Source organism: Lethenteron reissneri, chromosome 72 (assembly GCF_015708825.2).
Source record: "Lethenteron reissneri isolate LAM-NWPU_2019-01 chromosome 72, ASM1570882v1, whole genome shotgun sequence".
NCBI classification, from domain to species: Eukaryota; Metazoa; Chordata; class Hyperoartia; order Petromyzontiformes; family Petromyzontidae; genus Lethenteron; species Lethenteron reissneri.
Genome location: NC_083850.1, coordinates 2,780,113 through 2,794,632, shown reverse-complemented (window position 1 = coordinate 2,794,632; position 14,520 = coordinate 2,780,113). Strand labels below are relative to the sequence as shown.

Sequence of the window (14,520 nt, the reverse complement as noted above, 5' to 3'; positions counted from 1 at the left end):
GCGACGAGTCGAGCGTCCAACCTCATCAAGTTCCCTCTCGAAATGGCATTGAGCTCTGCTTCTGAGCCGCCTTATAACTCCCCCCCTGGGATCCAATCCTTTGTCTTTCAGGATATTTGCATTCGATTGTTAATTTTGGAAGGTACAATCCGCATGTCTATTAACATTGTGCTTCATGCATGAATATGTAAGTGCATCTCAGTGTGTAATTGTGCGCTTATTTTGAATAAATGGAAAAACTTTGTCCTCGATTTAAAGTGAATGCAGAGAAATTAGCATGTAACTTTAGAAAAGGAAGAGAGCGGCCTTCTCGACGAGGGAGTGAAACCCAACAGGTAATATTCTTTTACAGCGTTACAATGGATAGGTTGTAGTTCATAGGTTATAATATTATGTTTCACTATGATAGAGCTTAACATGTGAGATTCTACAATATCAGAGTTGATCAAATGCGACGATCAAGGACGTCAATCGGGTGAGTTTGAACAGAGGCTTTAATCAAAGGCGTCATCCCATCACGGAACACCACCTCCCTGCGTTTATTACAGCAACAGAAGCAACTACAGCAGCAACAACAGCAGCAACATCACATTTCGAGGGCAACGCAGCTACTTCCAATTCTGCTGCCCAGCTGTTTGTTGTCGGGACCTGCTCTCGCAGGACCCCACACGTCTTTGGAAATGATTGCGATGATCATGTCTGAGCTGAGAATTAAGTCACTCAAGATTACTTTTTTAACCATAACATTAGGTAGGTTAGTGTCATCGGGGCTCTGTGAATACTACTCATGAATGAAATCACACTCCTGTATGATCGACATTGTACTAATTTTGGTTGATCGAGTAGAACAAGGCACATAACATGTCCAGACGAATTCTTATCAACAACAGTGTCCTTAAATATGATGCTAAAATAAATGTTAACACTGGATTAAACGTGCACCTCTTAACCCCTCCCTCGCATTTACGACTAACAATTTGCATTTGCACATAACATACATTCAAGTACAGTAATTTGCTAAAACGACCAAATTGTCATTCTAAAATTTGAATGCCATTCTTACCCTCGACCCCCACAGTTCACATATCCGACCCTCGGTTCGATTGAACGGACAATTAACAAACATGTGTAGAGTTCCATTATAATACTTCTAATGAAATTAAAATACCGTACCTCCGTTTATGGTGCTATAAATTCTATAACCAGTTGATATCTTTTTTTGTCGTTTAATGTTTAGTGTTATTGTTTATAGTGTTATCAATTTACATATTTTTAACTGCATGTGATTCCCGGTATACTTCGCTATTCTGGACCTGAACGTTGCGAAACGATTCATAACGAGGACCTTTCCCCACCAGAGCGCATTCCGCTAATGAAAAAAACTCGGGGCGGCGGGAACACGTGCTTCCATGGGCGGTGGGGGACAGGGCATGGTTGTATTGCCTACAGGTGCCACCGGGAAAATCCCCCAAGTTGCTCCGCCCATGGCGGGGTCAGGTAGAGGTCATAGAGGTGGGTGATGTAAAGACAGTGCGTCAACTAAGGGACAAGTGGTGACAACAAGATAGAGAGAGTTCGAGAAGGGAAGGCGAGACCAAGTGTGGGCGGAGGTTCACGCCGAGAATGAGAGAGGGGGAGGAACGAGGTTTGGGGCTGTGTTGGCCGGTTGCTGTCTCATCGTCGTCGTTGCTACATCGTGACGCCTGGGGTCTGAAACCGCGTTAAAGGCTAAATAAAAGAACCCTCTGCAGTCTGAGTCCGGAGTCATTACAATTGTAACGATTCATTATTTCACGGGCTAATATTGCGTTTGTGCGATTATTTTACATACTCATACTGAATATTGCTATTCGATGCCATTGAGATGGAACATTCATCCAATAGTAGACAGCTTGATCCTAATACCACCAAAGTGTTATTCAAATAATTTTAATCCCATCCTGATCCTGCACCTTCCGTTTCACATATCCCACCATTGGTTCGCACGTCCATATTACATACATACATTTTACATGCATACATACTACATACAGATAGATATCATGCATACATATTACATAGACACGAGCATAGTGTGAGTCTTAGAGAACCACGGTGTGAAGCTAAGAATTCGAAAGAGATTCGAATATCACACTTCAATGTACGGTGTTCTAATCTGTAACACTAGTTTATGATGTTATTTTATAGCGTTATAATGTATCGCTCATAGCTTATATTGTTAGAGTTCACAACATTATAGTTTACTAGAACACTAGTTTGTAATGTCATTTTAAAGCGTTACAATGTATAGCTCATAGTTTAAAGGTTATATTGTTAGAGTTTATAATGTTGAGTATACAATGTGAGTTTACAATTTGAGAGTTTGGGGACGTGCCCTGTTCTCGTGGGACCTGACTGCATAAAGCACGGATAAAACCTGACTTAAAACCCCCCGCCAAACCTCCTACGCATTTCACAAGTAGTACTAGTCGATAACAACCGCTGCTGTTACTACGCTCACATGGAGCAGAGACGCTCTCCACAGCCCCACGTACAAGGAGGCAAGAAGCCATTCAATTGCTCTGTGCGTGGGAAGTCCTTTTCAAGGCCATCATATCTTCAGAGACACCAGAGAACACACACGGGTGAGAAGCAATTCCCGTGCTCTGTGTGTGGGAATGCATTTGCAAGCTCATCACATCTTCAGAGTCACCAGAGAACACACACGGGCGAGAAGCCATTCCTGTGCCCTGTGTGTGGGAAGACATTTGCACACTCGTCACAACTTCAGAGTCACCAGAGAACACACACTGGTGAGAAGCCATTCCTGTGCCCTGTGTGTGGGAAGAAATTTGCAAACTCATCACATCTTCAGAGTCATCAGAAAACACACACGGGCGAGAAGCCATTCCTGTGTTCTGTGTGTGGGAAGGCATTTGCACAATCGTTAACTCTTCAAACTCATCAGAGAACACACACGAGCGAGAAGCCATTCCTGTGCACTGTGTGTGGGAAGTCATTTTCACAGTCATCAATAAGGAAATCATGGGGAATTATATTTTAACGCTTTGGTATTCCTAGAACGGAAATGGTTTGCATTGTACTGGAAATGTGTGAACATAGAACATAATACATATTCCCTTCGAGTTTTGACGTAAAAATGATTGCAGATGAATAAAAATGTATTTTAACAAATGTTTGTACGGTCTTTATTTTATAATGTTCCTAGCAATAACATGTTAAGATAATTTCAGGTGTAGGATCTCCGTCACACAAGTGTGCCCTTAACCGGCAGCATCTTGGCTGTCTACCCGATTAACACGTGTTCCTTGAGGGGAAAGGTCCCCGTAGTTAATCGTTCATCAACGTACCAGTCACTAATCCCGAAGTATGTCGGGGATAAACTGTACTCTATAACATGTAAACTGTAATACTATAAACGATAACACTAAACATTGAAAGATTATAAACTAGTGTTTTAATTTATAACCATATAAACGGAGGTAAGGTATTATAATATCATTAGAATCACTGCGTGGTCGTATAAGAATCGCACTCTGCTCAAATGTTTGTATAGGGTACGTGCAAGGATCTTATAAAAATTATTACAATTACAACATGGTCATATTACAATCACGATTTTCACTGCTAGATGTCATCGAATAACAAAAGACGGAATATATTTATATAAATACACGCACAAACTAATTATTAACTCATCAGATTATGAATCGTTACAATTATTATAACAATCACAAATTGTGACAAAGCGAAATTCCCACAAGCAAAACACCACGCTCACCTGACGAATTCTTAAACAAACTGCAACACTCAAGTGACAGAACTCAACAAAAAAACGCCGCAATAAAAAAAACATCAATGGACAAATCGTAAAAACAGACAACACACGCACGTTAGTATCTGTTAGAAGAAGACAACACCTAGCACCTTCAACTATACACATCATACAACCAACTCGTAAATGGGGCGGTATATGACAGCCTTCGCTGCTGTCGACGGAGCCAAGCAGCGAGTGTTTAACTCCAATGTTTCAGAATCCGTGTCATCACACGGCCACATCGCCTTACCCAAACGACATCTCCCCAACAAGGCAGCCTTCCCTATGCTGTGTATTTTAGCAATATATTTACGCACGCACTTGAAGATAACAATTCGTCTAGAAAAGGCAGGCGACTTGTTCTACCAACATGATTTCAATTTATATCCGAAATTAGTATGAGTTCATTCATGAGTAGTATTCACTAAGCCCCGATTGCACTAACCTACACACAGTTATGATTAAACAAAGTAAACATTAGTCGCTCATCTCAGCTCAGACATGATCATAGCAATTATTTCCACATCCGTGTCGGGTCCCACGAGAACAGGGCACGTTCACAAACTCTCAGATTTTAAACTCACATTGTATACTCTAACATTATAAACTCTAACAATTCAACCTTTAAACTATAAGCTAAACATTGTAACGCTTTAAAATAACACTACAAACTAGTGTTATAGTAAACTATAATGTTGTGATCTCTCACAATATAAGCTATGAGCGATACATTATAACGCTATAAAATAACATAATTAACTAGTGTTACAGATTAGAACACCGTACATTGAAGTGTGATATTTAAATCTCATTCGAATTCTTAGCTTAACACCGTGGTCCTCTAAGAATCACACTATGCTCGTCAGTATGTAACATGTTTGTATGTAATATGCATGAATGTAATATGTCTGTATGTAACATGTATGCATGTAATATGTATGTATGTAATATGGACGTGCGAACCAATGATGGGATATGTGAAACGGAAGGTGCTGGATCAGGATGGGATTAACATTTTTTGAATAACACTTGGTTTAAAGGATCAAGCTGTCCACTGCTGGATGAATGTTTCAACTCAATGGCATCAAATAACAATATTCAGTATGAATGTGTAAAATAATCGCACAAACCCAAATTAAGCCAGTGCAATTATGAATCGTTAAAATTTTAATTACTACAAACTCATACTCAGAGGGTTCTTTCATTTAGTCTTTAACGCGGTTTCAGACCCCAGGCGTCACGATATAGCAACGACGACGACGAGACAGCAACCAGCCAACACAGCCCCAAACCTCGTTCCTCCCCCTCTCTCATTCTCGGCGTGAACCTCCGCCCACATTTGGTCTCGCCTTCCCTTCTCGAACTCTCTCTATCTTGTTGTCACCACTTGTCCCTTAGTTGACGCACTGTCTTTACATCACCCACCTCTATGACCTCTACCTGACCCCGCCATGGGCGGAGCAACTTGGGGGACATTCCCGGTGGCACCTGTGGGCAATACAACCATGCCCTGTCCCCCACTGCCCATGGAAGCACGTGTTCCCGCCGCCCCGAGTTCTTTTCATTAGCGTATTGCGCTCTGGTGGGGAAAGGTCCTCGTTATGAATCGTTTCGCAACGTTCAGGTCCAGAATACCGAAGTATACCGGGAATCACCTGTACTTAAAAACACGTAAACTGATAACACTATAAACAATAACACTGAACATTAAACGTCTATAAACTATCAACTGGTTTTATAATTTATAGCACCATAAACGGAGGTACGGTATTTAAATCTAATTAGAAGTATTAAAATCGCACTCTACACATATGTATGTAAATTATCTGTTCAATCGAACCGGGGGTCGGCAAGAATCGCATTCAAATTTTAGAATAACAATATGGTCGTATTAGCAAATTACTGTGCTTGAATGTATGTTATGTGCAAATGCAAATTGTTAGTCGTAAATGCGAGGGATGGGTTAAGAGGTCCATGTTTAATCCAGTTATAACATTTACTTTAGCATACTATTAAAGGACACTATTGTTGATAAGAATTCGTCTGGACGTGGCACGTGCCTTGTTCAACTCGATCAACAAAAATTAGTACAATGTCGGTCATAAGGGAGTGCGTTTTCATACATACGAGCAGCGTTGGCTTGCACGTTCACTCTACATACATATGCGCAGTGTGATTCCAAGACGATCACATTGCGATTCTAATACTTCTCATTATATTCTAATATCGTATTAGAATATCCTCTAATATTGTATTAGAATATCTCTATTATTTGGTTCTTTCGATAAAGTCACGTAGGTAGAAATAATACACACTGCAGCCAGAAGTAGTTTCGTCGCCCTCAAAACGTGTTGCTGCTGCTGTTGTTGCTGCTGTTATTGGTGCTGCTTTAGTTACTTCTGTTACTGTTATGTATTGGGTGGTGGCTCATTTACTCATCAGCAACCATAATCATCAACACAAATCATCAGCATCAACACCCATTATCATCTCCAATCATCATTATCACTATCAACCATCGCCACCACCACCAACCAACCATCACAACCAACATTCATCATAACCACCACCAATCATCCATCATCATCAACACCCATAATCACAACAACCCATCATCATCACCACCCATAACCATCACCACCCATCATCATAACCTCACCAATCATTACCACCACCCATGATCACCACTACCACCCATCATAATCACTACACATTAACATCACCAACCATCATCATTACCACCCTTCATAATCACCACCCATCATCATCATCACCACCATCCATTATCAAGATACATCATCATCGCCACCCATCATAAATTAACAAACACACACAGCTACAAACATAGATATGTAACCTGACACAGACATAGATAACAGACACACACAAACAAACAATCTCATTAACAACTTAATTATAAAAAGCCCATATTACCACTGCCAGGATAAGTGCACACAAGACAAATCCATTACACAATAACAATTTACATGGAACTCAAATTCACACTTAGTACAACCACCTCACTCACTTAAACATAACTACAGATCAAAAACCTGAATTTAAAAATAAATAAACCAATGGGATGGTGTTTATACGCTTGAAATGTAATTAATGAAATGCAAGTTAATAATTACAATTAAACAAAAAATAACTACGAACAAATATGAAGCCTGAGGCCTAGGTATATGCCAGGCCTGATGGCCAGGCATCGCTTCAGTCCTCGCCGCAGTAACGGCGACATCAAAGACAGCACAAAGCGAGGGGGCAAATGTTGAATGTCGAACCGAGGGCTCTGCTGTTTCCGGTGACGCACACCACCCGCACTGCACCACGTGGTACGCCCGCCAAGCGCGTGGGGGCGGAGCCTCGCTGTAGTGACGTCACCTCTGTTACGTCATAGCCACGCCTCCACCCGCAGTCGAGAGGAATGCGAACGAGTGAGCAGCAGCAGAAGAAGCCTTTGCAGAGCGAATCGTCAACGAGGTGAGCGTCCCTGTGGGAACCTCATTTGCCAGTAAAAATATGATAATTGTTTTTTACCCTTCTATCTGGCAACAAAACTGACACCTTTTTACAGTGCGCCTTTTGGCGTCATCAGGTCCAACCCATGTGAGACTAGGCTCTAAGGAAAGCTGTCTCGGGTGTGGACCAATCAACTTCAAGGACAGTGCACATTATCAGAGTTATGTTATTTTGTTTGTATTATGACTGCAGGTATTGCGGTCTATGCAAACATGACTCCTTGTAAAAAGGTGTCAGTTTTGTTGCCAGATAGAAGGGTAAAAAAACAATTATCGTGAGCGTCCCTGTTGACGATGTGTGTTGTTAATTTTTATTGCACGTTTTGACTACAAACTAAAGCTTCATTAATTTTGTGTATGTTGCTATTTGGATTTTTTGCAACCAAATTAGGACTATTAGTTAGATTACTTGGCATGCTCTGATATGTTGCTGTTACTGTCATTGTTTAGACCCAAAGCAAGTTAACATTTAAAACGTTCATAACTAACCTGTTTAAATCTCATATAATATGATTAACATGTCTATAATGATTGTGTTCTGATTGCCTGCATAATTGTGCCCTGCATTACATGTATTGAATGTTATCCAACACGGGGGAGGAGTCTACCTTTTAGTTCAGACCCGAGCTGCTGCCATAGATGTCTCCTATCTGTGATGTCACAGCCACATGGGCGGTACCTCTGACATCACGTGACCTACGACGTCATTCTCGGGTTATAACAAATGATTTAAGTATGGTCATTTGACCCCAATGACCTACAAGGCATAGGGCGGCCTTTATCAACCAGTCGATTAATACAAATGGGCTGTGCATCAACATGCTTGTCTGGATTAGAGGTTAAAAATCACGGTTATGCCTGGCGATTATGTTTAATGCAATAGGCAGTTGGAATAAACATGTTCGCGTGGGTGGATGAGAGAGTGATCTGACGCACGCGTGAGTGGGCAAACAAGCGAGTGAGTGGACTTGTAAAACAAACGGAACGAAAGTGATTTGATTGGTACAGCGAGTGGTCAAATTTGTAATAATTGAGAGAATGAGTGATTCGAAAGGTTGCTAAATCTGAACGTTTTTACAACCTCCCCAGGCCCTCCAACATCAAACAGAAACGACTCCTTCCCAACAACATGGACAGACAACGCAAGTGGGCTGAGATCTTGGAGGACTATGATGGTAAGTCCCAGTTACCTGTAGCACGTGGTTTTTATGCAGAGGAGGCAGCTCCCTGATTAATTTATTTTAGTAGACGTGGCGGTGATGGGAAGATGAAAAGGTCAAGTGTGCAGACAGCATGGATTTAGAACCGAGTTTCAGCCATATTGGTTTAAATGAGGGTCTCAACTTTATGAAATTGATTATCTCAACATGCTTACAAAAATATGACTTGTAAAGTTTTACTGCCATGTGATTAATATTTCTCAACAGCAGGTCATGTTTTGTGTTAAGAGGTAATTACAAGAATCTCAGAATTAGTTGTGTGAATATCCACGTGCTTCGTTCTCTAATACATTACTCGTCCTTTGAATTAATTTTGTTTTCCGTAGCCCGGGAGTCATGGCGCCGGTCGACCACGTGGGGGGACATTATGGATGAAGTGGACCCTTTCCCAGGCCAAAGCTATGAAAATCGTTCCCCAAAGGTGTGTATGGGGTCTATGGGAGTCAAACACCACATTCTCTCCACACTCCCTTACCATTGCACCAAAACATCACTACACCTCACATCACCACACAATCTCTTTACATCACCACCAACTCGATACAATATACTCTTAGTTTTTTCGGTAAAGTCACGTACGTGACTCTTTCTTAGGTTTTTTCGGTAAAGTCACATACGTGAGTATGAATGCTTGCAGTCACGAAAGATTCAATTCGAGAATCAATACAATATCATAGAGCCTCATAAAGCGTCAATACCATCACAAGGCACCGTCTCTCCAGAACATTCCACAATTTCTCCTCTCCGTATCACAACACCATCTCCCAACACCATCACTCCATCCCTCCATCATCACGTCATGCCATATCCCACTCGTGCAGGCAAATGAAGTCGCCATTCATTACCAATGAAGACAGAATGATATCAGGCAATCTCATGAATTATGTCTGTGAGCTGATTGGAAGTTGCCATTCCAGTTACCCATTATGGGTGCTGCAATAAAATGTGTCCAGATTATGGGCATCCAGATCTTTACAATAGAACATTCTGTGGAAATATTGCCCGTGATGATTGTTGCCATCAATCGCCATGAAATCGTTGTAGACTATCACTGCATTAAGTGCGTGTATTGAATTTGTGAGAATATGAGGATGTAATATGTATTTTGATAACATTAGGTGATGGTGTATATTCATACGTGTGCTAGCATGTTTCCATGAGTTAATGTGCATTATTGCATCCTTACATAGATGTGCCAGTATGCATTTTTGTTTGTCTATGTGCCCGTCCATGTTTGTGTGCCTGCAAGAATATATTGTGTCCTGAGTGTGCATGTCTGAATGGTCATGTGCTTATCTTTGCGTGAACAGAGGAGCATTGGGGAGGTGAAGAACTTCAGTGGAGTGAAGCGTCTCCAGGAGGACAAGCGCCTTGCGAAGGAGAAATGCACAATGGAAGAGAAGCGCCCCAATGAGGTGAAGCGCCTCGCCAAGGTGAAGCACCAAACGGAGCAGAAGTGCCTTCGAAATAAAATCCTCAAAGACGTAAAATGCGTCATGGAAAAGCGCCTCTTTGAAGAAACGCGCTTCATGGAGGAAAAGCGCCTTCGCGAGGTGAAGCGTCTCAAGGAGAAGCATCTGGAGGAAGAGAAGCGCCTCATAGATGTGAAGCGGGTCGAGGAAGAGAAGCGCCTCATGGAGGAGAAGCGGGTGGAAGAAGAGAAGCGCCTTGTCGAGGAGCAGCGCCTCATTGAGGTGCAGCGAGTCGAGGAAGAGAAGCGCCTCATGGAGGAGAATCGCCTCTTTGAGGTGAAGCGTCTGATAGAGCTGAAGCGTCTCGAGAAGAAGAATAAGCGACTTGAGGAGAGGCGCTTTCGCAAGGTGAAGCTCCTCGAGGAGAAACGTCTCATTCAGGAGAAGCGCCTCGTTGAGGTGAAGCGTCAAGAGGAGGAGGAGCACTTGATGGAGGAGAAGCGTCTTGTGGAGCAAAAGCGCCTCGAGGAAGAGCAGCGCCTCGCCAAGATCGAGCGACAATGGCTCCAGACCGCTACCACCAGCAGCAGCACCACTACCACTGACACCACTACCACTACCACTGACACCACCTCCACCACCACCGCCACCACGTCCTCCAATTCGGTGTGGGGCCCAATAGCTCCGAGCTTTGGAGAAGAGGGCTTCCAAGAAGATAAAGCAAACTCCGGAGTCGCTGAGCCACGGTAAACCACTCTGCGTGTGCGCCCTGTGTGTTTATTTTTGCTATTTATTACCATGCTTCTCACGCAGCATCAGCCTTACTCGGTCTCAAGACTTTTTTCAGGAGGATTCTGCCAAGTTTGCTCGCATTTTGCAAGAAAGTTGCTACTTTTTGATTTAAAGCTTTCGTGACTACAGGGATTCATCTTCTTGGTTCTTTCGGTAAAGTCGCGTAGAAGGGAAGTAATAAAATAATAAAAATAAAACATAATAAAATTATTCTCACTGACTTTACCGAAAGAACCAAGAAGAAGAAAAAAAAGTTGCTACTGTTTGCGATCCAAATTGAACGATTTGCATTGCTTGTGTGGGTTCAGTAACAGGGAGAAAGCTGCAGAACCTTCCCAGAACAGGGGGCTGCATAATCCACACTGAGAATGTGGCCAAACGTGGAACTCAAACCCAGGTCAATGTTGCTGTGACACACAGGTGCTCAAGCCCTGTCGCGCTCTCAAAATTCACAGACACTGCAAACTCCACGTGTACATTCCGCTATACTGTGGACAGATTTATTTTTCATAACTGGTTTCTGGGTTAGACCACATAACGAAGTGGGCATATCTTCACCATGTAACCCTCCATCCACCGTGAGATGTTCGCTGTCTATCGCCTGTTTCCAGGCCAGCTGCCAAGTCGCCTTGTAATGCACAGCGACAGCTACCACTGAGAGGGGTGTCCAATTTAAAACGCGATGAGATGAGAGATGCGAGAGGCTCATCGCATGCAATGCACTCTGAGATGCCTTCGACGTCAAGGGAGGTGGCTCTCTCGACCACAAATCACCGACGGACACTTTTTTGAAATCGTGGATGTGTTGAAGCGGCCAAATGGTCGTGTACTCATTCTTCAACGCTTACAGTTCAAATCTTGCTTCCCGCCCTGGCTATTATTGCTACTGCATTGACCACACAGATCCACACCCATTCCGTCACAGTGGACGTTCAGGATCTCTATCGATGCCATTTGAATTGCTTAGGACATTAAGTGCAAGGGGTCAATTATAATATACATATAGAATATGTTCAATCTAGATTTGAAGTTTTAGTGACTACAGGGATCCATATTCTTTGGTTATACCGGTAAATTCACGTAGGTATGAAATAAAATAAATTAAATTAAATCACGACGTTTCGATGGCCATGTCGTTATTGCAAGAACGTTTCTTGCTGTGGTTGTCCCACCTGATGATGATTGCTTGTGTTACAATCGAAACGTTGTGATTTAATTTATTTTATTTTATACCTACATGACTTTACCGAAAGAACCAAAAAAATGTCACTTCAAATTATTCAGCTAAATTTGCACAGCAACGCCACCCACTACTGTGATACTACAGCAGTCTGTGTGAGACACAGCTGCACCTATCTCAAGGATAGTCTGGCGCCATGAGAATGACAGCACCAATACTAAGCACACTCACTGGCCATGTCGTTATTGCTGTTTCTATTCAGCTCGAATTAATCCGCCACACATTCCACCCACGGACGATGGGGAGATGGCGATGTCTGCCGTAGCAGCAAGGTGGAACGGTGTCGTGTTTGACAGACAACCATCACAGTTTTACCATGTCTAGTGGTGGTCTCCCTGTTACAGGTTGAGTCACAAACCGCACCTCTCCATAACAAAGGCTCAGCCTTTGATATGCAGTCTATTCTTAGTCTTAAACCTCACCTTACCATATTAATAAAAGTATGCGGCCCTTGCCCCACCACCTTCTCCAACCATCATATAAACTAAGTGGTAGCTTCTGCAATCTCTCATTTACCTGATACAGCTGTCGTGGCTGTGACGGTTCCACCTGAAGACGGAAGCTTGTGTTGCCTCCGAAACGTCGTGATTTTTATTTTTTATGTTATTTTATTTTACCTTTTAATGTTTTTTTACCTACGTGACTTTACCGAAAAAACCTAAGAATATGAATCATTGCAGTCACGAAAGCTTCAAATCTAGAACGGTGTCGTGTTGTCTCTTCACAGATCTGAGCCAGCTCAGCCCTCCTCCTCACTCGTCCAGGCCTTTGAAGTGAAGACAGAGGTTGTGGAGAAGGAGACGAAGGAAGAGGTGAAGGAGATGGAGGATGAAGTAGAGACGGAGGAAGAGAAGGCAAAGGAGGACGAGATTGTGATGGTGACAATGGAGGAGAACACGGAGGGAGAGGAGAAAGACAATACGGAGATGGAGGACAAGGAGACAACAAAGGATGAACAGATGGTCGTGGTGGGGGACATGGAGACGACGGACAAAGGGGCAACAATGGTGGTGGAGGAGGAAGAGAAGACGGTGGTGGAGATGGTGGTGCCGGAAGTTGAGGAGGAGATGAAGGAGGAAGAGATGGTGCTAGCAGAGGAGAAGAAGATGGACAAGATGGAGGTGGCGCAGGAAGAGGAGGTAGAGGAGAAGATGGTGGTGGAGGATGAAGAAGAGGGGATGGAGGAGGATGAGACGGAGGAGAAAACGGAAGAGGTGCAGGTGGAGATGCACGAAAAGAAGAGGAAGCGAGGGAGCCTCGCTCGCGTGGCGAGAGCGATCGCCTCACTCCTCCGCCGCGTGCTGCTTTGTGGTGGCAGGTCCACCGCCCAGTAGGGGTGGTGGCGGTGGTCGTGCATCGGTGCCGACCGTGACCACTATCACCACACTACCCGCCCACCCCGTGATACTCGCTACACACACCACACGGGTCCCCAGAGAGACGGTGCAACGTTCAGGTCCAGAATACCGAAGTATACCGGGAATCACCTGTACTTAAAAACACGTAAATTGATAACACTATAAACAATAACACTAAACATTAAACGACAAAAAAAGCTACCAACTGGTTTTATAATTTATACCACCATAAACGGAGGTACGGTATTTTAATTTCATTAGAAGTATTATAATGGAACTCTACACATGTTTGTTAATTGTCCGTTCAATCGAACCGACGGTCGGATATGTGAACTGTGGGGGTCGAGGGTAAGAATGGCATTCAAATTTTAGAATGACAATTTGGTCGTTTTAGCAAATTACTGTACTTGAATGTATGTTATGTGCAAATGCAAATTGTTAGTCGTAAATGCGAGGGAGGGGTTAAGAGGTGCACGTTTAATCCAGTGTTAACATTTATTTTAGCATCATATTTAAGGACACTGTTGTTGATAAGAATTCGTCTGGACATGTTACGTGCCTTGTTCTACTCGATCAACCAAAATTAGTACAATGTCGGTCATACAGGAGTGTGATTTCATTCATGAGTAGTATTCACAGAGCCCCGATGACACTAACCTACCTAAGGTTATGGTTAAAAAAGTAATCTTGAGTGACTTAATTCTGAGCTCAGACATGATCATCGCAATCATTTCCAAAGACGTGTGGGGTCCTGCGAGAGCAGGTCCCGACTACAAACAGCTGGGCAGCAGAATCGGAAGTAGCTGCGTTGCCCTCGAAATGTGATGTTGCTGCTGTTGTTGCTGTTGTAGTTGCTTCTGTTGCTGTAATAATCGCAGAGAGGTGGTGTTCCGTGATGGGATGACGCCTTTGATTAAAGCCTCTGTTCAAACTCACCCGATTGACGCCCTTGATCGTCGCATTTTATCAACTCTGATATTGTAGACTCTCACATGTTAAGCTCTATCATAGTGAAACATAATATTATAACCTATGAACTACAACCTATCCATTGTAACGCTGTAAAAGAATATTACCTATTGGGTTTCACTCCCTCGTCGAGAAGGCCGCTCTCTTCCTTTTCTAAAGTTACATGCTAATTTCTCTGCATTCACTTTAAA

At 42.9% G+C, this 14,520-nt stretch overlaps 1 protein-coding gene across 1 annotated transcript in view; it reads right to left on the bottom strand.

Annotated features, from left to right (window-relative positions):
• LOC133361320 (zinc finger protein 585A-like) overlaps positions 1-14,520 on the bottom strand; it is a gene marked incomplete at its 5' end in the record, with an annotated part of 114,865 nt that overhangs the window by 51,421 nt on the left and 48,924 nt on the right. The gene's annotated exons all lie outside the window — the stretch shown is intronic.